We start from the raw sequence: 8,049 nt of genomic DNA, 5'->3' as shown, positions 1-8,049 counted from the left end.
AAATAGCCAACAGGGTCGCAAGAAGTGTGTTGGGCAAAAAAGGCGCAAAATAACTGCCCATGAATTGAGGAAAATCTAGCGTGAAGCTGCCAAGATGCCATTTGCCACCAGTTTTGCCATATTTCAGAGCTGCAACATTACTGGAGTAATAAAAAGCACAAGGTGTGTGATACTTAGGGACATGGCCAAGGTAAGGAAGGCTGAAAAACGACCACCTTTGATCAAGAAACATAAGATAAAATGTCAAGACTGGGCAAAGAAATATCTTAAGACTGACTTTTCAAAGGTTTTATGGACTGATGAAATGAGAGTGACTCTTGATGGGCCAGATGGATGGGTCAGAGGCTGGTTCAGTAAAGGGCAGAGAGCTCCACTCCGACTTAGCCGCCAGAAAGGTGGAGGTGGGGTACTGGTATGGGCTGGTATCATCAAAGATGAACTTGTGGGACCTTTTCGGGTTGAGGATGGAGTGAAGGTCAACTGACAGTTTCTGGAAGACAACTTCTTCAAGCAGTGGTACAGGAAGAAGTTGGTATTGTTCAAGAAAAATATGATCTTCATGCAGGACAATGCTCCATCACATGCCTCCAACTACTCCACAGCGTGGCTGGCCAGTAAAGGTCTCAAAGAAGAAAAAATAATGACATGGCCCCCTTGTTCACCTGAACTGAACCCCATAGAGAACCTGTGGTCCCTCTTAAAATGTGAGATCTACAGGGAGGGAAAACAGTACACCTCTCGGAACAGTGTCTGGGAGGCTGTGGTGGCTGCTGCACGCAATGTTTGATCGTAAATAGATCAAGCAACTGACAGAATCTATGGATGGAAGGCTGTTGAGTGTCATTATAAAGGAAGGTGGCGATATTGGTCACTAATTTTTTGGGGTTTTGCTTTTGCATGTCAGAAATGTTTATTTCTAAATTTTGTGCAGTTATATTGGTTTACCTGGTGAAAATAAACAAGTGAGATGGGTATATATTTGATTTTTATTAAGTTGCCTAATAATTCTGCACAGTAATAGGTACCTGCACAAACAGATATCCTCCTAAGATAGCCAAATCTAAAAAAAAAACACTCCGGCTTTCAAAAATATTAAGCTTTGATATTTATGAGTCTTTTGGGTTGATTGATAACATAGTTGTTGATCAGTAACAAAAATAATCCTCTAAAATACAACTTGCCTAATAATTCTGCACACAGTGTAGTTTCCTTCTTAAGTGTCTTGCTGACTTCATTTCTCAGATGAGGTTAAGTGTTCAAACTAAGGCCGCATTCAGACGTCTGATTTTTTCATGTACAAGAAAAGAAGACTGATTATTTTGATCAGACTCTGATCAGAATTTTATCAGAGTGTGGTATGAGTGTCATCTGATTTTCTCATACGTGGGGAAACTTAAAATAAAATTCTCCACCTTCTCCATTCTAACAGTCTGTGAAAATGGTCATCCGAGTGTGGTCCGATTTTTTTAAGGAACCATTCACTTGCATTGCTGATTTTGATCCAACACTCAGATCATAATTGGACATGTGTTTGATATTTTTCCCAGATCACTAGATCCAAGGAAATAATTGGACATGTGAATAACCCCACAAACTTTCACAGGTACAAGTGCCGTCTGCGAAAACACGGATATAACTTGCATGCAAAAATTGAACATCTGAATGAGCATAAATATATGTATGTGTCTATCTCTGTGTGTTCTTGCATGTTCCTGTTGTGTGTTGTATGCATGTCAAAGATTAAAGCAGTTGTCCACTACTAGGACAACGACTTCTGATCAAAATGTTTGACTCTGATAACATAAAGCCTATACTCACCTCACGGGGGCTCCCAAGCAGTTGTTGTGACTCTTGATGCCAGTGCCTAATCATCCAAACATGAAGAGGAAGTCCGGGCTGCAGCTAAGGGTTAAACATCAGCAATATGAAGTTTTAACCAAAATGTGCATTGGGGCAGTGGGGATGCTATAGCAAGCAGCTTTACACAAATGTAAGTACATGTTTCGTACCAAAGTCTCTTCTGTCTAAACTTGTTGTGGATGTTTAACGCTTAGTACTTTATTACATCAGGATTGATTTTTGGACTGTCTATGTAATACAAATTACTCAGTGCAGCTTAATATGCAAATTTTCTCTTCAGATAGAAAGAGGAATTAATAATAATAATAATACTAATAATACTAATAATCTTTATTTATATAGCGCCAACATATTCCGCAGCACTTTACAGTTTAACAGTTTCAAACACAATAGCCATAAGTAACAACGTTAGCAATACAATAATTAAAGCAAAATAATACGACCCTGCTCGTGAGAGCTTACAATCTACAATGAGGTGGGGGAGATACAAAGTACAGGTGTGTATTTACAATGATATATTTACAATGATGGTCCAGCCATCTTCAGGGGGTAGGGGATAGATGGGGATAGTGAATGGGCTACACACACACACAAACGTAAAATGACTTTGATTAGTGAACGTGATAGGCCGCTCTGAACAAATGTGTTTTGAGGGAGCGCCTAAAACTATGTAAATTGTGGATGGTCCTAATATCTTGGGGTAGAGTATTCCAGAGCATTGGCGCAGCACGGGAGAAGTCTTGGAGTCGGGAGTGGGAGGTACAGATCAGTGCAGAGGTTAGTTGAAAGTTGTTTGTAGAGCACAGTGATCGGTTAGGCCGATAGACAGAAATGAGGGAGGAGATGTAAGGGGGTGCCGCACTGTGGAGAGCTTTGTGGGTGAGAACAAGTACTTTGAATTGGATTCTATAATGAATGGGCAGCCAGTGTAACGACTGGTGAATAGCGGACACGTCTGAATACCAATTACCTAGATGGAGAACACTGGCTGCTGCATTAACCCTTTCACCCCCAAGGGTGGTTTGCACGTTAATGACCAGGCCAATTTTTACAATTCTGACCACTGTCCCTTTATGAGGTTATAACTCTGGAACGCTTCAACGAATCCTGGTGATTCTGACACTGTTTTCTCGTGACATATTGTACTTCATGATAGTGGTAAAATTTATTTGATATTACCTGCGTTTATTTGTGACAAAAATGGAAATTTGGCAAAAATTTAGAAAATTTCGCAATTTTCCAACTTTGAATTTTTATGCAATTAAATCACAGTGATATGTAACACAAAATACTTAATAAGTAACATTTCCCATATGTCTACTTTACATCAGCACAATTTTGGAACCAACATTTTTTTTTGTTATGGAGTAATAAGGGTTAAAATTTGACCAGCAATTTCTCATTTTTACAACACCATTTTTTTTAGGGACCACATCTCATTTGAAGTCATTTTGAGGGGTCTATATGATAGAAAATACCCAAGTGTGACACCATTCTAAAAACTGCACTCCTCAAGGTGCTCAAAACCACATTCAAGAAGTTTATTAACCCTTCAGGTGTTTCACAGGAATTTTTGGAATGTTTAAATAAAAATGAACATTTAACTTTTTTTCACACAAAATTTACTTTAGCTCCAATTTGTTTTATTTTACCAAGGGTAACAGGAGAAAATGCACCACAAAGGATGTTGTACAATTTGTCCTGAGTACGCTGATACCCCATATGTGGGGGTAAACCACTGTTTGGGCGCATGACAGAGCTCGGAAGTGAAGGAGCGCCATTTGACTTTTCAATGCAAAATTGACTGGAATTGAGATGGGATGCCATGTTGTGTTTGGAGAGCCCCTGATGTGCCTAAACATTGAAACCCCCCACAAGTGACACCATTTTGGAAAGTAGACCCCCTAAGGAACTTATCTAGAGGTGTGGTGAGCACTTTGACCCACCAAGTGCTTCACAGAAGTTTATAATGCAGAACCGTAAAAATAAAAAATCATATTTTTTCACAAAAAATATCTTTTCGCTCCCAATTTTTTATTTTCCCAAGGATAAGAGAAGAAATTGGACCCCAAAAGTTGTTGTACAGTTTGTCCTGAGTACGCTGATACCCCATATGTGGGGGTCAACCACTGTTTGGGCGCATAGGAGAGCTCGGAAGGAAAGGAGCGCCGTTTGACTTTTCAATGCGAAATTGACAGGAATTGAGATGGGACGCCATGTTGCGTTTGGAGAGCCACTAATGTGCCTAAACATTGAAACCCCCCACAAGTGACACCATTTTGGAAAGTAGACCCCATAAGGAACTTATCTAGGGGTGTGGTGAGCACTTTGACCCACCAAGTGCTTCGCAGAAGTTTATAATGCAGAGCCGTAAAAATAAAACAAACATTTTTTCCCACAAAAATAACTTTTTAGCCCCCACTTTTGTATTTTCCCGAGGGTAACAGGAGAAATTGGACCCCAAAAGTTGTTGTCCAATTTGTCCTTAGTACGCTGATACCCCATATGTGTGGGGGAACCACTGTTTGGGCACATGGGAGGGCTCAGAAGGGATGGAGCGCCATTTGGAATGCAGACTTAGATGGAATGGTCTGCAGGCGTCAGATTGCGTTTGCAGAGCCCCTAATGTACCTAAACAGTAAAAAAAAAACACAAGTGACACCATTTTGGAAAGTAGACCCCCTAAGGAACTCATCTAGATGTGTTGTGAGAGCTTTGAACCCTCAAGTGTTTCACTACAGTTTATAACGCAGAGCCGTGAAAATAAAAAAAAAAAATTCCCCCCAAAATTATTTTTTAGCCCCCAGTTTTGTATTTTCCCAAGGGTAACAGGAGAAATTGGACCCCAAAAGTTGTTGTCCAATTTGTCTTGAGTACGCTGATACCCCATATGTGGGGGGAACCACCGTTTGGGCGCATGGAAGGGCTCAGAAGGGAAGGGGCGCCATTTGGAATGCAGACTTAGATGGAATGGTCTGCAGAGCCCCTAATGTACCTAAACAGTAGAAACCCCCCACAAGTGACCCCATATTGGAAACTAGATCCCCCAAGGAACTTATCTAGATGTGTGGTGAGAACTTTGAACCCCCAAGTGTTTCACTACAGTTTATAATGCAGAGCCATGAAAATAAAAATCTTTTTTTTTTCCACAAAAAATATTTTTTAGCCCCCAGTTTTGTATTTTCCCAAGGGTAACAGGAGAAATTGGACCCCAAAAGTTGTTCTCCAATGTGTTCTGAGTACGCTGATACCCCATATCTTGGGGTAAACCCCTGTTTGGGCACACGGGAGAGCTCAGAAGGGAAGGAGCACTGTTTTACTTTTTCAACGCAGAATTGGCTGAAATTGAGATCGGACGCCATGTCGCGTTTGGAGAGCCCCTGATGTGCCTAAACAGTGGAAACCCCCCAATTATAACTGAAACCCTAATCCAAACGCACCCCTAACCCTAATCCCAACGGTAACCCTAACCTCACCTCTAACCCAGACACACCCCTAACCCTAATCCCAACCCTATTCCCAACCGTAAATGTAATCCAAACCCTAACCCTAACTTTAGCCCCAACCCTAACCCTAACTTTAGCCCCAACCCTAACTGTAGCCTTAAACCTAGCCCCAACCCTAGCCCTAACCCTAACCCTAGCCCTAACCCTAGCCCTAACCTTAGCCCTAACGGGAAAATGGAAATAAATACATTTTTTAAATTTTTAAATTTTTCCCTAATCAAGCGGGTGATGAAGGGGGGTTTGATTTACTTTTGTAGCAGGTTTTTTTGCAGATTTTTATGATTGGCAGCCGTCACACACTGAAAGACACTTTTTATTGCAAAAAATATTTTTTGCGTTACCACATTTTGAGAGCTATAATTTTTCCATATTTGAGTCCACAGAGTCATGTGAGGTCTTGTTTTTTGCGGGACGAGTTGACGTTTTTATTAGTAACATGTTCAGGCATGGGAGATATTTTGATCGCTTTTTATTCCGATTTTTGTGAGGCAGAATGACCAAAAACCAGCTATTCATGAATTTCTTTTGGGGGAGGCGTTTATACCGTTCCACATTTGTTAAAATTGATAAAGCAGTTTTATTCTTCGGGTCAGTACGATTACAGGGATACCTCATTTATATCTTTTTTTATGTTTTGGCGTCTTTATACGATAAAAACTATTTTATAGAAAAAAATAATTATTTTGGCATCGCTTTATTCTGAGGACTATAACTTTTTAATTTTTTCGCTGATGATGCTGTATTGTGGCTCGTTTTTTGCGGGACAAGATGACGTTTTCAGCGGTACCATGGTTATTTATATCCGTCTTTTTGATCGCGTGTTATTCCACTTTTTGTTTGGCAGTATGAGAATAAAGCGTTGTTTTTTGCCTCGTTTTTATTTATTTATTTATTTACGGTGTTCACTGAAGGGGTTAACTAGTGATATAGTTTTATAGGTCGGGTCATTACGGATGCGGCGATACTAAATATGTGTACTTTTATTGTTTGATTTTTTTTAATTTAAATAAAGAAATGTATTTATGGGAATAATATATATATATTTTTTCATTATTTAGAAATTTTTTTTCTTTTTTTTTTACACATGTGGAAATTTTTTTTTAAACTTTTTTACTTTGTCCCAGGGGGGCCATCACAGATCGCTGATCTGACAGTTTGCACAGCACTCTGTCAGATAACCGATCTGAGTTGCAGTGCTGCAGGGCAGTGCAGGCTTACCAGAGCCTGGTCTGCACCCGGAAGTAATCCCTGCAGGACCCGGATACAGCCCCGCGGCCATTTTGGATCTGGGGCCTGCAGGGATAGGAGGTAAGAGACCCTCGCAGCAATGCGATCATATCGCGTTGCTCCAGGGGTCTCAGGGAAGCCTGCAGGGAGCCCCCTCCCTGCGCGATGCTTCCCTGTACCGCCGGCACACCGCGATCATGTTTGATCGCGGTGTGCCGGGGGTTAATGTGTCGGGGGTGGTCCGTGACCGCTCCTGGCACATAGTATCGGATGTCAGCTGCGATCGGCCGCGCTCCCCCCGTGAGAATTCCTTGGGAATTAGGGCCCACCCCGCATGGATGGAATAGTACGTCCAATGGCAGAAAGGGGTTAAGGATAGACTGGAAAGGGGAAAGTCGAGTAAGAGGGAGGCCAATTAATAGAGCGCTACAGTAGTCGAGGTGGAAATGGATCAAGGCGACAGTGAGGGTTTTTGTTATTTCCATGTTGAGAAAAGGGCGGATTCTAGAGATGTTCTTAAGGTGTAAGCGGCACGAGCGGGCAAGAGATTGTATATGGGATGTGAAGGAGAGATTGGAGTCAAACATAACACCCAGACAGCGCGTCTGCTGCTGGGGTGTTATTATGGTGCCACCCACGGAGAGGGAAATGTCAGATTTAGGGAGGTTAGTAGATGGCGGGAGCAAAAGAAGGTCAGTTTTGGAGAGGTTGAGTTTCAGATAGAGAGGGGACATGATATTGGAGACTGCAGACAGACAGTCAGTGGCGTTCTGTAGTACAGTGGGGTTAAGGTCAGGGGATGATGTGTATAATTGTGTGTCATCGGCATGATGATGGTACTGAAAACCAAATCTGCTGATGGTCTGTCCAATTGGGACCATGTAGTGGGAGAAGAGAAGGGAGCCAAGGACTGAGCCCTGAGGTACCCAGACAGTGAGAGGAAGAGGAGATGAAGTGGAGCCAGAGAACAGAACACTGAAGGAGTGGTCAGAAAGATAGGAAGAGAACCAAGAGACAGCAGTGTCCTTAATGCCTAGTGACTGGAGCCTAGAGAGTAGGAGAGGGTGGTCAACAGTTTCAAAAGCTGCAGAGAGGTCGAGAAGAATGAGCAGAGAGTGGTCACCATTACATTTTGCTGTCAGAAGGTCATTGGTCACTTTGATGAGTGCAGTTTCTGTTGAATGTAGGGGGCAGAAACCGGACTGTGAAGGGTCTAGGAGGGAATGAGTGGAGAGGTAACGGGTAAGGCGGGAGTAGATCAGGCACTCCAAGAGTTTAGAGATGAAGGGGAGATTGGAGACCAGTCTGTAGTTATTTGTGCAGGATGGATTGAGGACGGGTTTCTTGATGGAGGAGGGGAAAATGCCAGAGAAGAGGGAGAGATTAAAGATTGTAGTTAGGTGAGTTGTGGCGACTGGAGAGAGAGACTGGAGGAGATGTGAGGGAATGGGTTCGG

This window comes from Ranitomeya variabilis, chromosome 1, assembly GCF_051348905.1.
Source record: "Ranitomeya variabilis isolate aRanVar5 chromosome 1, aRanVar5.hap1, whole genome shotgun sequence".
Lineage (NCBI taxonomy): Eukaryota > Metazoa > Chordata > Amphibia > Anura > Dendrobatidae > Ranitomeya > Ranitomeya variabilis.
This window is presented reverse-complemented; position numbering follows the sequence as displayed.